This window comes from Bombina bombina, chromosome 5 (assembly GCF_027579735.1).
Source record: "Bombina bombina isolate aBomBom1 chromosome 5, aBomBom1.pri, whole genome shotgun sequence".
NCBI classification, from domain to species: domain Eukaryota; kingdom Metazoa; phylum Chordata; class Amphibia; order Anura; family Bombinatoridae; genus Bombina; species Bombina bombina.
The window spans coordinates 134,517,175-134,538,797 of record NC_069503.1 but is presented as its reverse complement, the minus strand read 5'-3'; the positions used below and the strand labels follow the sequence as shown (position 1 = coordinate 134,538,797).

At 40.7% G+C, this 21,623-nt stretch overlaps 1 protein-coding gene across 1 annotated transcript in view; it reads left to right on the top strand.

Annotated features, from left to right (window-relative positions):
• The window catches only part of MYO1G (myosin IG), a 793,301-nt gene that overhangs the window by 287,326 nt on the left and 484,352 nt on the right, over positions 1-21,623 (top strand). The window lies entirely within an intron of this gene.

Genomic DNA, 21,623 nt, shown 5'->3' with positions numbered 1-21,623 from the left:
AAATGTATCCTGCCCAGTGCATTACATTTATGCATTGTCCGACTTAGAGAGGGGAATCCAAATGTGCAGCAGACAGGATTTTATCACCCAGTCTATAAAGTATTAAAGGGATATTCTGGTCAAAATGTAATTGCACACAGATTAATTACATCTTTGAAAAATTATTCTAGTAAAAGTTATGACTGCTTTAGTGTTATACTTTTTCTCTGCACGTGCATGTGAAGTATAGCTAGATATTGTCACTGCAACCACATTTTAACTACTGCAGCTGCTCGGATCATCAGTGGGGCTTGTATCATGTCAACAATTAACAAATTGAGTCATTACCAGATAGTACAAGAACCTTAGGCTCTCTGAGCAAGTGCTGGGTTTAAAATGCTGGTGCACGGTGCATACTTAAATACACTTTTAAATCAGCTATAGCTTTTATTAGATGCATTTTTGCTAATGCATGTATATTACAGAAATGTTTCTGTTCAATACCGAAATGCACCCATGTGGTTTCCAATTTTGTCTGGAATATCCTTTTATTGCTGTTACTGGTGGCTGTGGGAGCTGCGCCCAGCAAATGAATGAAGTAGAATTAAGATAATGAGTTGGGAGCAACTAGTAAACTAGCCTGGGCCTAGGGGAGGGGAGTCCAAACAGCTCTGATCCAGGTACAAGTATATGTGGATATAGGTTTTTTGTGTCAGTTTAATAATGAGTTAATGGTTTTTCTTATTAATTACTTAAAATGAATGAGGGTGTCAGAGAAGAAATGTGAATTACAGAGCAATTACTTATATACAGCAGGCTGTGGAATTACAGGGGAGTTGATGGATTAAGTGAGAAATCCTATCTAGATAATTCTATACACTTGGCTTCCCCCGTGCCCAATAAATGTCACTTACCTAAATCTTAACATTTATTTAGACAATATGATTAATCGTAATAACTTCCAAAAATCACAGTAGCAACCAGTACTTACACTCACCAGCGCTTGTATATATTTGTCTCATGCTCTTTGTGCAGACGCATAGCTTTGTTTTAGAAGACGCTAAACTGTCCTACTGCACCCTAAGAAACACACAGTGAGAGAGCGAATGGAAAGTGGCACCCACATGATGAGCCAGACACATGCACCTATGAATAATGGCACCCTAGGCAGCTGCTTGCTTTGTGCAATAGAAAACAAAGCTGTGCTCATAAAATCACTACAGAAATACATTTTTATGTTAATCCCTAGCAGCCCCCTTCAATACAGTACATGGCTGCCATTCACTCGTTATCTCACATGGCTGTGCATACGGTTATGGAGAGTCCCTCTTTGTCAGAAGCAAATTCTCTGTGTCTTGGTCTGACAGCTCCCAGATCAGCAGGACAGAATTATTCAGGGTGCTGTTGCCTTGGTAACAATGAGCTTGCTGGACTTGCGCTCTGCATCCTTTGGAAAGTTAACCCCATACGCACCACAGCAGCACTAACTGAAGCATTTATTTTCTGGCATGTTTTTGCTCATCTAACTGAGGAGGGTCTTTGCCAGAGGTGTTATATTAATTAGACCCAGTCCATACACTCTGGAGATTATTCACAGCATGGGCAGCACATTGCCATAACCCTGCAGTAGCCCCTGCCACCTAAACATATGTAGGTCATTGTGATGGACTGAGCATTATGAAATACAGAAGCGTAAACATCCGACTTGCTGCTGACACAGGCACTTAGGGAGTTTGTTTTTGTTTCTTAGGTAACAAAAACTAAAATTGTGTTTTGTAGAAATAAATATATATATAGGACAAGCACACTGTTTTGGTTTTATCTGCGCTATATATGGGGCTTTTGTTTTTAAACAGGCAAAAAGTAAAAGTAAAATAGAAGGAAATGGCTTTTGGGAAAATAATGGAATTGTTAAATAGAAGGGGAGGCTTTCTATACAGAGTAACAGAGCTGTGCAAGTCATTACGCAGAACAGGCAGCTGTCTATAAAGCTTCTGTTTGGCTGTTCATGCAAATTAGCTTTACAATTGTCATAAACTATATAATATCACTTGACAAGGGATACATTGCACATGAGCTCAGAACTGTACTTTTGCATATGTGTAATATTTTAACCTTGAGCCCTAATTTTGAGAGACATCTTGATCTGAGTAACCCTGCCTGAGAATCACTGCACTGACACAAGAGTCTGTATAACAAACTGCCTGAGAATCACTGCACTGACTCAAGATTCTGTATAACTCTCTGTCTGATAATCACTGCACTGACACAAGATTCTGTATAACTCACTCCCTGAGAATCACTGCACTGACACAAGTCTGTATAACACCCTGCCTGAGAATCACTGCACTGACACACTATTCTGTATAACTCCCTGTCTGAGAATCACTGCACTGACACAAGAGTCTGTATAACAAACTGCCTGAGAATCACTGCACTGACACAAGATTCTGTATAACTCTCTGTCTGAGAATCACTGCACTGACACAAGATTCTGTATAACTCTCTGTCTGAGAATCACTGCACTGACACAAGATTCTGTATAACTCTCTGTCTGAGAATCACTGCACTGACACAAGATTCTGTATAACTCACTCCCTGAGAATCACTGCACTGACACAAGTCTGTATAACACCCTGCCTGAGAATCACTGCACTGACACAAGATTCTGTATAACTCACTCCCTGAGAATCACTGCACTGACACAAGTCTGTATAACACCCTGCCTGAGAATCACTGCACTGACACACTATTCTGTATAACTCCCTGTCTGAGAATCACTGCACTGACACAAGATTCTGTATAACTCACTCCCTGAGAATCACTGCACTGACACAAGAGTCTGTATAATGCCCTGCCTGAGAATCATTGCACTGACACAAGAGTCTGTATAACACCCTGCCTGAGAATCACTGCACTGACACAAGAGTCTGTATAACGCCCTGCCTGAGAATCACTGCACTGACACAAGAGTCTGTATAACACACTGCCTGAGAATCACTGAACTGACACAAGAGTCTGTATAATTCCCTGCCTGAGAATCATTGCACTGACACAAGAGTCTGTATAACGCCCTGCCTGAGAATCATTGCACTGACACCAGAGTCTGTATAACACCCTGCCTGAGAATCACAGCACTGACACAAGAGTGTGTATAACGTCCTGCCTGAGAATCACTGCACTGATACAAGTCTGTATAACACCCTGCCTGAGAATCACTGCACGGACACAATATTCTGTATAACTCCCTGTCTGAGAATCACTGCACTGACACAAGAGTCTGTATAACGCCCTGCCTGAAAATCATTGCACTGACACAAGAGTCTGTATAACACCCTGCCTGAGAATCACTGCACTGACACAAAATTCTGTATAACTCACTCCCTGAGAATCACTGCACTGACACAAGAGTCTGTATAACGCCCTGCCTGAGAATCATTGCACTAACGCAAGAGTCTGTATAACACCCTGCCTGAGAATCACTGCACTGACACAAGAGTCTGTATAACGCCCTGCCTGAGAATCACTGCACTGACACAAGTCTGTATAACACACTGCCTGAGAATCACTGCACTGACACAAGAGTCTGTATAATTCCCTGCCTGAGAATCATTGCACTGACACAAGAGTCTGTATAACGCCCTGCCTGAGAATCATTGCACTGACACAATAGTCTGTATAACGTCCTGCCTGAGAATCACTGCACTGACACAAGTCTGTATAACACCCTGCCTGAGAATCACTGCACTGACACAAGAGTCTGTATAACGCCCTGCCTGAGAATCACCGCACTGACACAAGTCTGTATAATTCCCTGCCTGAGAATCACTGCACTGACACAAGATTCTGTATAACACCCTGTCTGAGAATCACTGCACTGACACAAGAGTCTGTATAACTCCCTGTCTGAGAATCACTGCACTGACACAAGAGTCTGTATAACACCCTGCCTGAGAATCACTGTACTGACACAAGATTCTGTATAACGCTCTGCCTGAGAATCACTGCACTGACACAAGAGTCTGTATAACGCCCTGCCTGAGAATCACCGCACTGACACAAGTCTGTATAATTCCCTGCCTGAGAATCACTGCACTGACACAAGATTCTGTATAACACCCTGTCTGAGAATCACTGCACTGACACAAGAGTCTGTATAACTCCCTGTCTGAGAATCACTGCACTGACACAAGAGTCTGTATAACACCCTGCCTGAGAATCACTGTACTGACACAAGATTCTGTATAACGTTCTGCCTGAGAATCACTGCACTGACACAAGAGTCTGTATAACGCCCTGCCTGAGAATCACCGCACTGACACAAGTCTGTATAATTCCCTGCCTGAGAATCACTGCACTGACACAAGATTCTGTATAACACCCTGTCTGAGAATCACTGCACTGACACAAGAGTCTTTATAACTCCCTGTCTGAGAATCATTGCACTGACACAAGAGTCTGTATAACACCCTGCCTGAGAATCACCGCACTGACACAAGTCTGTATAATTCCCTGCCTGAGAATCACTGCACTGACACAAGATTCTGTATAACACCCTGTCTGAGAATCACTGCACTGACACAAGAGTCTGTATAACACCCTGCCTGAGAATCACTGTACTGACACAAGATTCTGTATAACGCTCTGCCTGAGAATCACTGCACTGACACAAGAGTCTGTATAACGCCCTGCCTGAGAATCACCGCACTGATACAAGTCTGTATAACACCCTACCTGAGAATAACTGCACTGATACAAGAGTTTGTATAATGCACTGTCTGAGAATCACTGCACTGATACAAGTCTGTATAACACCCTACCTGAGAATCACTGCACTGACACAATAGTCTGTATAATGCCCTGCCTGAGAATCACTGCACTGATACAAGTCTGTATAACACCCTACCTGAGAATCACTGCACTGATACAAGAGTTTGTATAATGCACTGTCTGAGAATCACTGCACTAATACAAGTCTGTATAACACCCTGCCTGAGAATCACTGCACTGGCACAAGATTCTGTATAACCCCCTGCCTGAGAATCACTGCACTGACACAAGTCTGTATAACACCCTGTCTGAGAATCACTGCACTGACACAAGTCTGTATAACACCCTACCTGAGAATCACTGCACTGATACAAGAGTTTGTATAATGCACTGTCTGAGAATCACTGCACTGATACAAGTCTGTATAACACCCTACCTGAGAATCACTGCACTGACACAAGAGTCTGTATAATGCCCTGCCTGAGAATCACTGCACTGATACAAGTCTGTATAACACCCTACCTGAGAATCACTGCACTGATACAAGAGTTTGTATAATGTACTGTCTGAGAATCACTGCACTAATACAAGTCTGTATAACACCCTGCCTGAGAATCACTGCACTGGCACAAGATTCTGTATAACGCCCTGCCTGAGAATCACTGCACTGACACAAGTCTGTATAACACCCTGTCTGAGAATCACTGCACTGACACAAGTCTGTATAACACACTGCCTGAGAATCACTGCACTGATACAAGTCTGTATAACACCCTACCTGAGAATCACTGCACTGATACAAGTCTGTATAACGCCCTGCCTTAAAATCACTGTACTGACACAAAAGTCTGTATAACACACTGCTTGAGAATCACTGCACTGATAAAAGTCTGTATAACGCCCTGCCTTAAAATCACTGCACTGATACAAGAGTCTGTATAACACACTGCCTGAGAATCACTGCACTGATACAAGTCTGTATAATGCCCTGCCTTAAAATCACTGCACTGATACAATAACAAGAGTCTGTATAACACACTGCCTGAGAATCACAGCACTGACACAAAAGTCTGTATAACTTCCTGCCTGAGAATCACTGCACTGACACAAGTCTGTATAACACCCTGCCTGAGAATCATTGCACTGACACAAGATTCTGTATAACGCCCTGCCTGAGAATCACTGTACTGACAAAAGAGTCTGTATAATGCCCTGCCTGAGAATCACTGCACTGACACAAGAGTCTGTATAACACCCTGCTTGAGAATCACTGTACTGATACAAGTCTGTATAACGCCCTGCCTGAGAATCACTGCACTGACACAAGAGTCTGTATAACGTCCTGCCTGAGAATCACTGTACTGACACAAGAGTCTGTATAACACCCTGCTTGAGAATCACTGCACTGATACAAGTCTGTATAACGCCCTGCCTAAGAATCACTGCACTGATACAAGTCTGTATAATGCATTGCCTGAGAATTACCGCACTGATACAAGTCTGTATAACGTCCTGCCTGAGAATCACTGCACTGACACAAGTCTGTATAACACCCTGCCTGAGAATCACCGCACTGACAGAAGAATCTGTATAACACCCTTCCAGAGATTCACTGCACTGATACAAGTCTGTATAACACCCTACCAGAGAATCACTGCACTTATACAAGAGTTTGTATAATGCACTGCCTGAGAATCACTGCACTGATACAAGTCTGTATAACGCCCTGCCTTAAAATCCCTGCACTGATACAATAACAAGAGTCTTTATAACACACTGCCTGAGAATCACAGCACTGACACAAGAGTCTGTATAACGTCCTGCCTGAGAATCACTGCACTGACACAAGTCTGTATAACACCCTGCCTGAGAATCATTGCACTGACACAAGATTCTGTATAACGCACTGCCTGAGAATCACTGTACTGACCAAAGAGTCTGTATAATGCCCTGCCTGAGAATCACTGCACTGACACAAGAGTCTGTATAACACCCTGCTTGAGAATCACTGAACTGATACAAGTCTGTATAACACTCTGCCTGAGAATCACCGCACTGACAGAAGAATCTGTATAACACCCTTCCAGAGAATCACTGCACTGATACAAGTCTGTATAACACCCTACCAGAGAATCACTGCACTGATACAAGAGTTTGTATAATGCACTGTCTGAGAATCAATGCACTAATACAAGTCTGTATAACACCCTACCTGAGAATCACTGCACTGGCACAAGATTCTGTATAACGCCCTGCCTGAGAATCACTGCACTGACACAAGTCTGTATAACACCCTACCTGAGAATAACTGCACTGATACAAGTCTGTATAACGCCCTACCTGAGAATCACTGCACTGACACAGGAGTCTGTATAACGCCCTGCCTTAAAATCACTGCACTGATACAAGAGTCTGTATAACACACTGCCTGAGAATCACTGCACTGATACAAGTCTGTATAACGCCCTGCCTTAAAATCCCTGCACTGATACAATAACAAGAGTCTTTAGAACACACTGCCTGAGAATCACAGCACTGACACAAGAGTCTGTATAACGTCCTGCCTGAGAATCACTGCACTGACACAAGTCTGTATAACAAAAGGAGGGTTGGAGAAAAGGAGCGCCAAAAAAAGGCAAGTCCTCGAGAGTGGGTTATATATAGAATAACTGTATGTCGGCGTTTATCCTTATTAGGACACTATTAGGGTGCAGATGGCCCCACAGATTACTAAAGATTTAATACAATTTTGTATATTGGTAATACAGTTTGTAAATAAAATATAACACAATTTATTACATATAAAAATGACACAATCAATTACATATAAAATATAAGTGGGTTATACCACTAAGCATGGATCCATGTAACATAAAAGCATAAAATGTGTATATGTGTTTATATATCCTAAAATCCTAAAAAGTTATAATATATATTGGGTTAAATATAGTCCTCACTATGGGATGACTCAAGGTGAATGACTAAAGGCAGTGTTATGAATGAATGCACATCACTACCCTTAGTTATAAATATTTTGGTGTCATAATCTTATATTATCATATTGCAGGTGTACCAAAAACTGTATAATCGGAGGTATGGTGAAGAATATATACTAAATGATAATACAAAACCGGATATTAGATACGTGATCAAAAAATTGTGATCAAAAAAATAATAACTAGTGTGTGCACAAACTAGTAGAAAAAATAAAAATATGCAAATATTTTGCCACAAAAAGATTTTAGAGAATTCCGGTGAGAACACACAAATGGGTGAAAAAATAAAAAATAAATAAAAAATGGGTATTGTGGAAATCCGCGAATAATAAAGTATAATGTGGAAGTCCGTGGATAATAAAAAGTAATATAATGTGAAGAATCCTTGAAAAATATACAAAAAATGAAGGTGGGTAAATAGATCCAAAAAATATATCCTGGAGATGTCCAAAAATAATGTGTAAGTTAATATTTAAGAAATTTAAATCCAAAGGTATTGTTCACAAAAGTCAAATATTGGTGATCCAAGTGAAAAAAGATGTTCAATAAAGCAGTTCAAATCCTTAAATGCCACGTGAAAAAATATAACAAAATATGAGCTGTGTAAAATAGTAAAAGGCTGGGAAATCCTCAAGACCTGTAAACAGAAAATGGTAACATAGTATAATACTGTTATTGGATTAATAAATCATGAAATATAGCTCACCATATAATTGCCAATGCGTTTCGGCCCACAGCTTGGGCCTTTTTCAAGACTAGTATATGGTTTTAGGTGAGCAAGAGCTTTTATACCTATGTATCACCAATAGGATTATTTTCCTATTGGCGCCAAAAATCTTTAGTCCCGGAAGTGCTTTACCGGAACACCACAAACCCATCTAGTACTCTATAAATATAATATTTTAATATTAAGAAAACCTTAATGGGGTCTCATATGTATTCTTGCCTAACTTCCTCGTGTGTAAGGGATCTCACACAGAGAGATCCCTTACACACGAGGAAGTTAGGCAAGAATACATATGAGACCCCATTAAGGTTCTCTTAATATTAAAATATTATATTTATAGAGTACTAGATGGGTTTGTGGTGTTCCACGATAAGTGGATAACACCACAAGCACAATAGGCTAAACCCCATATACCAGAGATCCACAACACGTATGACATAAAGACATAGCTGCGTCTTATAATAGATATAGTTGTAATTGTTTGCCCAATGGGATATAACGACAGAATACATATATACATATAGAAGTATATAGACTAGCGCAACCATAGCCACTCTTACTATCTATAGGGAGTAGGCAGGGTAACAATATACACACACACCAACCCCTATCAGTAAGATTTTTTAGAACATTTCAGAATTTCTCTATATATATATATCTTCTCCACGTATACTCTAATACTGAAAATTAATAGATACAGACTAAGACGATACAAACACAATGTTTTTTTAACCTCCAAGGAATTCCTTATTTTTAAAAATTTCCAATTTTTAGTTTTTAATTTTCTATTTTTAATTTTTAAATTTTTATTTTCAGATTTGTTTTTAACATTTAGGCATATGATTAAGACCTCTATAACTAAATCCCATGGAATAAAGTTTACATTTCACATTTTAATAATACATGGGTTGATTTTATAGATAACAATTCCACTATTGTCTGTGTGATGACGTTGTTGACAGCAATCCCAAGGTTGATTCACCCACATAGTTAACGCTGTCTTGGTTTTTAGAAATGTAGTGAGTGACTGCCGGGATGACATATCCGGTAAGAGGAAACAAACACTTCCGGCTATCGCGCAATCACACTTCCGGTTTGGTGCACCAACTCTAAACCGCAAGTGGCGGAAATGTAAACATCCGGTATAGCGGAACAAAGCTAAAACATTCGGTAAGACTAGATGTAGATATCTAGGACAAGATCAAAGCAGAAAGAACTGCTAGAGGGAATAACCAAAATCATCAGACATAGCCTATGGAAATTTAACTTTCTAAACTTTATACATACAACAATAGCTTTTATTATAATACCAGAATGACCATATCCGGCAAATGAGCGGCACTTCCGGTAAAGCACTTCCGGGACTAAAGATTTTTGGCGCCAATAGGAAAATAATCCTATTGGTGATACATAGGTATAAAAGCTCTTGCTCACCTAAAACCATATACTAGTCTTGAAAAAGGCCCAATCTGTGGGCTGAAACGCGTTGGCAATTATATGGTGAGCTATATTTCATGATTTATTAATCCAATAAAAGTATTATACTATGTTACCATTTTCTGTTTACAGGTCTTGAGGATTTCCCAGCCTTTTTTCTATTTTACACAGCTCATATTTTGTTATATTTTTTCACGTGGCATTTAAGGATTTGAACTGCTTTATTGAACATCTTTTTTCACTTGGATCACCAATATTTGACTTTTGTGAACAATACCTTTGGATTTAAATTTCTTAAATATTAACTTACACATTATTTTTGGACATCTCCAGGATATATTTTTTGGATCTATTTACCCACCTTCATTTTTTGTATATTTTTCAAGGATTCTTCACATTATATTACTTTTATTATCCACGGACTTCCACATTATACTTTATTATTCGAGGATTTCCACAATACCCATTTTTTATTTATTTTTTATTTTTTCACCCATTTGTGTGTTCTCACCGGAATTCTCTAAAATCTTTTTGTGGCAAAATATTTGCATATTTTAATTTTTTCTACTAGTTTGTGCACACACTAGTTATTATTTTTTTGATCACAATTTTTTGATCACGTATCTAATATACGGTTTTGTATTATCATTTAGTATATATTCTTCACCATACCTCCGATTATACAGTTTTTGGTACACCTGCAATATGATAATATAAGATTATGACACCAAAATATTTATAACTAAGGGTAGTGATGTGCATTCATTCATAACACTGCCTTTAGTCATTCACCTTGAGTCATCCCATAGTGAGGACTATATTTAACCCAATATATATTATAACTTTTTAGGATTTTAGGATATATAAACACATATACACATTTTATGCGTTTATGTTACATGGATCCATGCGTAGTGGTATAACCCACTTATGTTTTATATGTAATTGATTGTGTCATTTTTTATATGTAATAAATTGTGTTATATTTTATTTGTACAAACTGTATTACCGATATACAACATTGTATTAAATCTTTAGTAATCTGTGGGGCCATCTGCACCCTAATAGTGTCCTAATAAGGATAAACGCCGACATACAGTTATTCTATATATAACCCACTCTCGAGGCCTTGCCTTTTTTTGGCGCTCCTTTTCTCCAACCCTCCTTTTGCTATATCTATCTGTGGGTATTTGGGGACCCACCCGAAACAGGAGCCATAGGTCTATTTTTCAGAGCGCTGTGAGCTACAACAATTCTTGACAAGTCTGTATAACACCCTGCCTGAGAATCATTGCACTGACACAAGATTCTGTATAACGCACTGCCTGAGAATCACTGTACTGACCAAAGAGTCTGTATAATGCCCTGCCTGAGAATCACTGCACTGACACATGAGTCTGTATAACGCCCTGCCTGAGAGTCACTGTACTGACACAAGAGTCTGTATAACGCCCTGCCTGAGAATCACTGCACTGACACAAGAGTCTGTATAACGTCCTGCCTGAGAATCACTATACTGACACAAGAGTCTGTATAACACCCTGCTTGAGAATCACTGAACTGATACAAGTCTGTATAACGCCCTGCCTGAGAATCACTGCACTGACACAAGAGTCTGTATAACATCCTGCCTGAGAATCACTGTACTGATACAAGTCTGTATAACGCCCTGCCTGAGAATCACTGCACTGACACAAGAGTCTGTATAACGTCCTGCCTGAGAATCACTGTACTGACACAAGAGTCTGTATAACACCCTGCTTGAGAATCACTGCACTGATACAAGTCTGTATAACGCCCTGCCTGAGAATCACTGTACTGACACAAGAGTCTGTATAACGCCCTGCCTGAGAATTACCGCACTGATATAAGTCTGTATAACGTCCTGCCTGAGAATCACTGTACTGACACAAGTCTGTATAACGTCCTGCCTGAGAATCACTGCACTGACACAAGAGTCTGTATAACGCCCTGCCTGAGAATTACCGCACTGATACAAGTCTGTATAACGTCCTGCCTGAGAATCACTGTACTGACACAAGTCTGTATAACACCCTGTCTGAGAATCACTGCACTGACACAAGTCTGTATAACGCCCTGCCTGAGAATCACTGCACTGACACAAGTCTGTATAACACCCTGCCTGAGAATCACCGCACTGACACAAGTCTGTATAACACCCTGCCTGAGAATCACCGCACTAACAGAAGAATCTGTATAACACCCTTCCTGAGAATCACTGCACTGATACAAGTCTGTATAACACCCTACCTGAGAATCACTGCACTGATACAAGTCTGTATAACACCCTACCTGAGAATCACTGCACTGATACAAGTCTGTATAACACCCTACCTGAGAATCACTGCACTGATACAAGTCTGTATAACGCCCTGCCTTAAAATCACTGCACTGACACAAGAGTCTGTATAACACACTGCCTGATAATCACTGCACTGATACAAGTCTGTATAACGCCCTGCCTTAAAATCACTGCACTGACACAAGAGTCTGTATAACGTCCTGCCTGAGAATCACTGTACTGATACAGGAGTCTGTATAACGCCCTGCCTTAAAATCACTGCACTGACACAAGAGTCTGTATAACGTCCTGCCTGAGAATCACTGTACTGATACAAGAGTCTGTATAACAGCCAGCTTGAGAATCACTGCCCTGATACAAGTCTGTATAACGCCCTGCCTGAGAATCACTGCACTGAAACAAGAGTCTGTATAACGCCCTGCCTGAGAATTTCCGCACTGATACAAGTCTGTATAACGTCCTGCCTGAGAATCACTGCATTGACAAAAGTCTGTATAACACCCTGTCTGAGAATCACTGCACTGACACAAGTCTGTATAACGCCCTGCCTGAGAATCACAGCACTGACACAAGTCTGTATAACACCCTGTCTGAGAATCACTGCACTGACACAAGTCTGTATAACGCCCTGCCTGAGAATCACAGCACTGACACAAGTCTGTATAACGCCCTGCCTGAGAATGACCGCACTGACACAAGTCTGTATAACGCCCTGCCTGAGAATCACTGCACTGATACAGGAATCTGTATAATGCCCTGTCTGAGAATCACTCTACTGACACAAGAGTCTGTATAATGCCCTGCCTGAGAATCAATGTACTGATACAAGAGTCTGTATAACGCCCTGCCTGAGAATCACTGCACTGACACAAGAGTCTGTATAACGCCCTGCCTGAGAATCACTGCACTGATACAGGAGTATGTATAATGCCCTGCCTGAGAATCACTGCACTGACACAGGAGTCTGTATAATGCCCTGTCTTAGAATCACTGCACTGACACAAGAGTCTGTATAATGCCCTGTCTGAGAATCACTGTACTGACACAAGAGTCTGTATAATGCCCTGTCTGAGAATCACTGCACTGACACAAGAGTCTGTATAACGCCCTGCCTGAGAGTCACTGCGCTGATACAAGTCTGTATAACGCCCTGCCCGAGAATCACTGCACTGTCACAAGTCTGTATAATGCCCTGCCTGAGAGTCACTGCACTGATACAAGTCTGTATAACACCCTACCTGAGAATCACTGCACTGTCACAAGAGTCTGTATAACGCCCTGCCTGAGAATCACTGCACTGTCACAAGAGTCTGTATAACGCCCTGCCTGAGAGTCACTGCACTGATACAAGTCTGTATAACGCCCTGCCTGAGAATCACTGCACTGTCACAAGAGTCTGTATAACGCCCTGCCTGAGAATCACTGCACTGTCACAAGAGTCTGTATAACGCCCTGCCTGAGAATCACTGCACTGATACAGGAATCTGTATAATGCCCTGTCTGAGAATCACTCTACTGACACAAGAGTCTGTATAATGCCCTGCCTGAGAATCACTGTACTGATACAAGAGTCTGTATAACGCCCTGCCTGAGAATCACTGCACTGACACAAGAGTCTGTATAACGCCCTGCCTGAGAATCACTGCACTGATACAGGAGTATGTATAATGCCCTGCCTGAGAATCACTGCACTGACACAGGAGTCTGTATAATGCCCTGTCTTAGAATCACTGCACTGACACAAGAGTCTGTATAATGCCCTGTCTGAGAATCACTGTACTGACACAAGAGTCTGTATAACGCCCTCTCTGAGAATCACTGTACTGACATAGGAATCTGTATAATGCCCTGTCTGAGAATCACTGCACTGACACAAGAGTCTGTATAACGCCCTGCCTGAGAGTCACTGCGCTGATACAAGTCTGTATAACGCCCTGCCCGAGAATCACTGCACCGTCACAAGTCTGTATAATGCCCTGCCTGAGAGTCACTGCACTGATACAAGTCTGTATAACACCCTACCTGAGAATCACTGCACTGTCACAAGAGTCTGTATAACGCCCTGCCTGAGAATCACTGCACTGTCACAAGAGTCTGTATAACGCCCTGCCTGAGAGTCACTGCACTGATACAAGTCTGTATAACGCCCTGCCTGAGAATCACTGCACTGATACAGGAGTATGTATAATGCCCTGCCTGAGAATCACTGCACTGACACAGGAGTCTGTATAATGCCCTGTCTTAGAATCACTGCACTGACACAAGAGTCTGTATAATGCCCTGTCTGAGAATCACTGTACTGACACAAGAGTCTGTATAATGCCCTGTCTGAGAATCACTGCACTGACACAAGAGTCTGTATAACGCCCTGCCTGAGAGTCACTGCGCTGATACAAGTCTGTATAACGCCCTGCCCGAGAATCACTGCACTGTCACAAGTCTGTATAATGCCCTGCCTGAGAGTCACTGCACTGATACAAGTCTGTATAACACCCTACCTGAGAATCACTGCACTGTCACAAGAGTCTGTATAACGCCCTGCCTGAGAATCACTGCACTGTCACAAGAGTCTGTATAACGCCCTGCCTGAGAGTCACTGCACTGATACAAGTCTGTATAACGCCCTGCCTGAGAATCACTGCACTGTCACAAGAGTCTGTATAACGCCCTGCCTGAGAATCACTGCACTGTCACAAGAGTCTGTATAACGCCCTGCCTGAGAATCACTGCACTGATACAGGAATCTGTATAATGCCCTGTCTGAGAATCACTCTACTGACACAAGAGTCTGTATAATGCCCTGCCTGAGAATCACTGTACTGATACAAGAGTCTGTATAACGCCCTGCCTGAGAATCACTGCACTGACACAAGAGTCTGTATAACGCCCTGCCTGAGAATCACTGCACTGATACAGGAGTATGTATAATGCCCTGCCTGAGAATCACTGCACTGACACAGGAGTCTGTATAATGCCCTGTCTTAGAATCACTGCACTGACACAAGAGTCTGTATAATGCCCTGTCTGAGAATCACTGTACTGACACAAGAGTCTGTATAACGCCCTCTCTGAGAATCACTGTACTGACATAGGAATCTGTATAATGCCCTGTCTGAGAATCACTGCACTGACACAAGAGTCTGTATAACGCCCTGCCTGAGAGTCACTGCGCTGATACAAGTCTGTATAACGCCCTGCCCGAGAATCACTGCACCGTCACAAGTCTGTATAATGCCCTGCCTGAGAGTCACTGCACTGATACAAGTCTGTATAACACCCTACCTGAGAATCACTGCACTGTCACAAGAGTCTGTATAACGCCCTGCCTGAGAATCACTGCACTGTCACAAGAGTCTGTATAACGCCCTGCCTGAGAGTCACTGCACTGATACAAGTCTGTATAACGCCCTGCCTGAGAATCACTGCACTGTCACAAGAGTCTGTATAACGCCCTGCCTGAGAATCACTGCACTGTCACAAGAGTCTGTATAACGCCCTGCCTGAGAATCACTGCACTGTCACAAGAGTCTGTATAACGCCCTGCCTGAGAGTCACTGCACTGATACAAGTCTGTATAACGCCCTGTCTGAGAATCACTGCACTGACACAAGAGTCTGGTGAAAAGGGGTCTGGGTAAAAATGCATCAACGCATTCTAATGTGATGGTTTTCCTCTTTTCTGTTATTTTAACATCTTATAATTTCTTCACACTGAGCACCCCCATCTTGGAACTTAGAGGGACATTAAACACCTTGAGATGGTAATATAAAATTATAAATTGTATATAATAAAAAAAGTCTACAATATACTTTAATTATTTATTTTGTCCCCTTTTTCTTTAATTCCATTCTGAAATTGTGAGATTTTCAGTTCCTGTTAGAAATGGAAATGCAGAACACTGTTATATCCAACACAGCCATTAAATGCACACTCTAGTGACCTATTTATACCTGTCTCTAATTGGCTACAGCAGAGAAGGTAACCTAAGTTACACCATGGATGCCCCCATTGTTTTATCGACACTAAAAGTTTGGACTTATTTTGTCAATATTTATGCAACTAATGAAACTTTAAAAAATACAGCTACAGGTTATTCTCAGACTAATCTTTTCTTTGACTGCATCATCCTATCTAGCATTTATTTAGGGGTCGATCCGATATAAAGCGTCGCCCGCAAAAGCCGGCGACGCCAATAATTGCGCGGATTTGGTATCCTATATACGGCGTAAGCTAGAAGTTACGCGCGTATATTTCTGCCGTCGCCCGCAGTTTTTTGGGCCATAGGCAGGTATACCAAACCCGCGCAGTTTGGTATCCAATATGCAGCGTAAGGACTTACGTGGCGAAAATGGAGAAAACTTACTCCATTTTCACCTCGCCACAAAAAGCAGCCGTAAGAAGCCTTACGCTGACTATTGGAGCCCCGTAACTCCCTAAACTAGCTGCTAAAATAAACCTAACACCTAACGCATGCGCAATGTCTATCTCCCTGTCAACCGCGATCTGCTAAAATAAACCTAACACCTAACGCATGCGCAATGTCTATCTCCCTGTCAACCGCGATCTGCTAAAATAAACCTAACACCTAACGCATGCGCAATGTCTATCTCCCTGTCAACCGCGATCCCCCCCCCCCCCGAAATCCCTAATAAAGTTATTACCCCCTAAAACGCCGCTCCCGGACCCCGCCGCCATCTACATAAACTAACCCCCTACTGTGAGCCCCTAAAACCGCCGCCATCTACCTTATCTATCCCGTAATCTGACCCCTTACACCGCCGCCACCTATATAAAAATGATTAACCCCTAATTTAATCTACCTACCCCGCCGCCAGCTATGTTATCTATATTAACCCTAAGTATATTATAGTTAATATAGTTATTACATTATATATATTAACTATATTAACCCTAATTATATTAGGGTTAATATAGTTAATATAGTTACTATAGTATTTATATTAACTCTATCTAACCCTAACACCCCTAACTAAATTTATATTAAATTAATCTAATTAATTTATAAACTAAAATATTCCTATTTAAATCTATATACTTACCTATAAAATAAACCCTAAGATAGCTACAATATAATTAATAATTACATTATAGCTATGTTAGGGTTAATATTTATTTTACAGGTAAATAGTTAATTATTTTAACTAGGTATAATAGATATTAAATAGTTATTAACTATTTAATATCTACCTAGTTAAAATAATTACCCAATTACCTGTTAAATAAATCCTAACCTAAGTTACAAATACACCTACACTATCAATAAATTTAATAAACTACAAACATCTATCTAAAAATACAATTAAATTAACTAAACTAAATTACAAAAAAAAACAAACACTAAATTACAAAAAATAAAAAAAAGATTACAAGATTTTTAAGCTAATTACACCTATTCTAAGCCCCCTAATAAAATAATAAACCCCCAAAATAACAAAAATTCCCTGCCCTATTCTAAATTAAACAAATTTCAAAGCTCTTTACCTTACCAGCCCTTAAAAGGGCCTTTTGTGGGGCATGCCCCAAAGAATTCAGCTCTTTTGCATTCAACAAATACAATCCCCCCCCCATTACAACCCACCACCCACATACCCCTATTCTAAACCCACCCAAACCCCCCTTAAAAAATCCTAACACTACCCCCCTGAAGATCTCCCTACCTTGTCTTCACCACACCGGGCCGAACTCCTGATCCGATCCGGGCGATGTCGTCCTCCAAGCGGCAAAGAAGAAATCTTCCTCCGGCGATGTCATCCTCCAAGCGGCAAAGAAGAATTCTTCCTCCGGCGAAGTCTTCCTCCAAGCGGCAGCAAAGTCTTCATTCTTCCGGCGGCATCTTCAATCTTCTTTCTTCGCTCCGCCGCCGCGGAGCATCCATCCCGGCCGACTGCTAAACTTGGAATGAGGTACCTTTAAATGACGTCATCCAAGATGGCGTCCGCCGAATTCCGATTGGCTGATAGGATTCTATCAGCCAATCGGAATTAAGTTAAAAAAATCTGATTGGCTGATTGAATCAGCCAATCAGATTCAAGTTCAATCCGATTGGCTGATCCAATCAGCCAATCAGATTGAGCTCGCATTCTATTGGCTGTTCCGATCAGCCAATAGAATGCGAGCTCAATCTGATTGGCTGATTGGATCAGCCAATCGGATTGAACTTGAATCTGATTGGCTGATTCAATCAGCCAATCAGATTTTTTTAACTTAATTCCGATTGGCTGATAGAATCCTATCAGCCAATCGGAATTCGGCGGACGCCATCTTGGATGACGTCATTTAAAGGTACCTCATTCCAAGTTTAGCAGTCGGCCGGGATGGATGCTCCGCGGCGGCGGAGCGAAGAAAGAAGATTGAAGATGCCGCCGGAAGAATGAAGACTTTGCTGCCGCTTGGAGGAAGACGTCGCCGGAGGAAGAATTCTTCTTTGCCGCATGGAGGACGACATCGCCCGGATCGGATCAGGAGTTCGGCCCGGTGTGGTGAAGACAAGGTAGGGAGATCTTCAGGGGGGTAGTGTTAGGATTTTTTAAGGGGGGTTTGGGTGGGTTTAGAATAGGGGTATGTGGGTGGTGGGTTGTAATGGGGGGGGGATTGTATTTGTTGAATGCAAAAGAGCTGAATTCTTTGGGGCATGCCCCACAAAAGGCCCTTTTAAGGGCTGGTAAGGTAAAGAGCTTTGAAATTTGTTTAATTTAGAATAGGGCAGGGAATTTTTGTTATTTTGGGGGTTTATTATTTTATTAGGGGGCTTAGAATAGGTGTAATTAGCTTAAAAATCTTGCAATCTTTTTTTTATTTTTTGTAATTTAGTGTTTGTTTTTTTTTGTAATTTAGTTTAGTTAATTTAATTGTATTTTTGGATAGATGTTTGTAGTTTATTAAATTTATTGATAGTGTAGGTGTATTTGTAACTTAGGTTAGGATTTATTTTACAGGTAATTGGGTAATTATTTTAACTAGGTAGATATTAAATAGTTAATAACTATTTAATATCTATTATACCTAGTTAAAATAATTAACTATTTACCTGTAAAATAAATATTAACCCTAACATAGCTATAATGTAATTATTAATTATATTGTAGCTATCTTAGGGTTTATTTTATAGGTAAGTATTTAGATTTAAATAGGAATATTTTAGTTTATAAATTAATTAGATTAATTTAATATAAATTTAGTTAGGGGTGTTAGGGTTAGATAGAGTTAATATAGTTAATATAAATACTATAGTAACTATATTAACTATATTAACCCTAATATAATTAGGGTTAATATAGTTAATATATATAATGTAATAACTATATTAACTATAATATACTTAGGGTTAATATAGATAATATAGCTGGCGGCGGGGTAGGTAGATTAAATTAGGGGTTAATCATTTTAATAGAGATGGCGGCGGTGTAAGGGGCTTACATTAGGGGTTAATAATTTTAATATAGATGGCGGCGGTGTTAGGGGCTCACTTTAGGGGGTTATAGATATAATATAGCTGGCGGCGGGGTACGGGAGCGGCGGTTTAGGGGTTAATAACTTTATTAGGTTGCGGCGGGGTACGGAAGCGGCGGTTTAGGGGTTAATAGCATTTTTATTGTTAGGCTAGTGAGGGGGGATAGCGGATAGAGGGTTAGACAGTGCGGGCTATGTTAGGGAGGCGTGTTAGACAGTGCGGGCTATGTTAGGGAGGCGTGTTAGACAGTGCGGGTGTTTTAAACTTTAGTCAGGTTTTATAGGCGCCGGCAGATTCTAACGTGGCGCAAGTCACTGGCGACGCCAGAAATTTGTACTTACGCAGATTTCTGGACATCGCTGGTTTGTCAGACTTAGGGCGCGATCCGATATCGATCGCAGTTTGCGGCGCAAGCGAGGGAACCGGCGTCGCCCGCAGTTTCAGCTCGCAACTCGAGCCATCCCATATAGGTCGCCGTCAGATGCTAACGTGCCGTAAGTCTCACAAACCAGCGATGTCCAGAAATCTGCGTAAGTACAAATTTCTGGCGTCGCCAGTGACTTGCGCCACGTTAGAATCTGCCGGCGCCTATAAAACCTGACTAAAGTCTAAAACACCCGCACTGTCTAACACGCCTCCCTAACATAGCCCGCACTGTCTAACACGCCTCCCTAACATAGCCCGCACTGTCTAACACGCCTCCCTAACATAGCCCGCACTGTCTAACCCTCTATCCGCTATCCCCCCTCACTAGCCTAACAATAAAAAAGCTATTAACCCCTAAACCGCCGCTCCTTTACCCCGCCGCAACCTAATAAAGTTATTAACCCCTAAACCGCCGCTCCCGTACCCCGCCGCCAGCTATATTATATCTATAACCCCCTAAAGTGAGCCCCTAACACCGCCGCCATCTATATTAAAATGATTAACCCCTAATGTAAGCCCCTTACACCGCCGCCATCTCTATTAAAATGATTAACCCCTAATTTAATCTACCTACCCCGCCGCCAGCTATATTATCTATATTAACCCTAAGTATATTATAGTTAATATAGTTATTACATTATATATATTAACTATATTAACCCTAATTATATTAGGGTTAATATAGTTACTATAGTATTTATATTAACTATATTAACTCTATCTAACACTAACACCCCTAACTATATTTATATTAAATTAATCTAATTAATTTATAAACTAAAATATTCCTATTTAAATCTAAATACTTACCTATAAAATAATCCCTAAGATAGCTACAATATAATTAATAATTACATTGTAGCTATGTTAGGGTTAATATTTATTTTACAGGTAAATTGTTAATTATTTTAACTAGGTATAATAGATATTAAATAGTTATTAACTATTTAATATCTACCTAGTTAAAATAATTACCCAATTACCTGTAAAATAAATCCTAACCTAAGTTATAAATACACCTACACTATCAATAAATTAAATAAAGTACAAACATCTATCTAAAAATACAATTAAATTAACTAAACTAAATTACAAAAAAAAACAAACACTAAATTACAAAAAATAAAAAAAAGATTACAAGATTTTTAAGCTAATTACACCTATTCTAAGCCCCCTAATAAAATAATAAACCCCCAAAATAAAAACAATTCCCTGCCCTATTCTAAATTAAACATATTTCAAAGCTCTTTACCTTACCAGCCCTTAAAAGGGCCTTTTGTGGGGCATGCCCCAAAGAATTCAGCTCTTTTGCATTCAACAAATACAATCCCCCCCCCCCCCCATTACAACCCACCACCCACATACCCCTATTCTAAACCCACCCAAACCCCCCTTAAAAAAGCCTAACACTACCCCCCTGAAGATCTCCCTACCTTGTCTTCACCACACCGGGCCGAACTCCTGATCCGATCTGGGCGATGTCGTCCTCCAAGC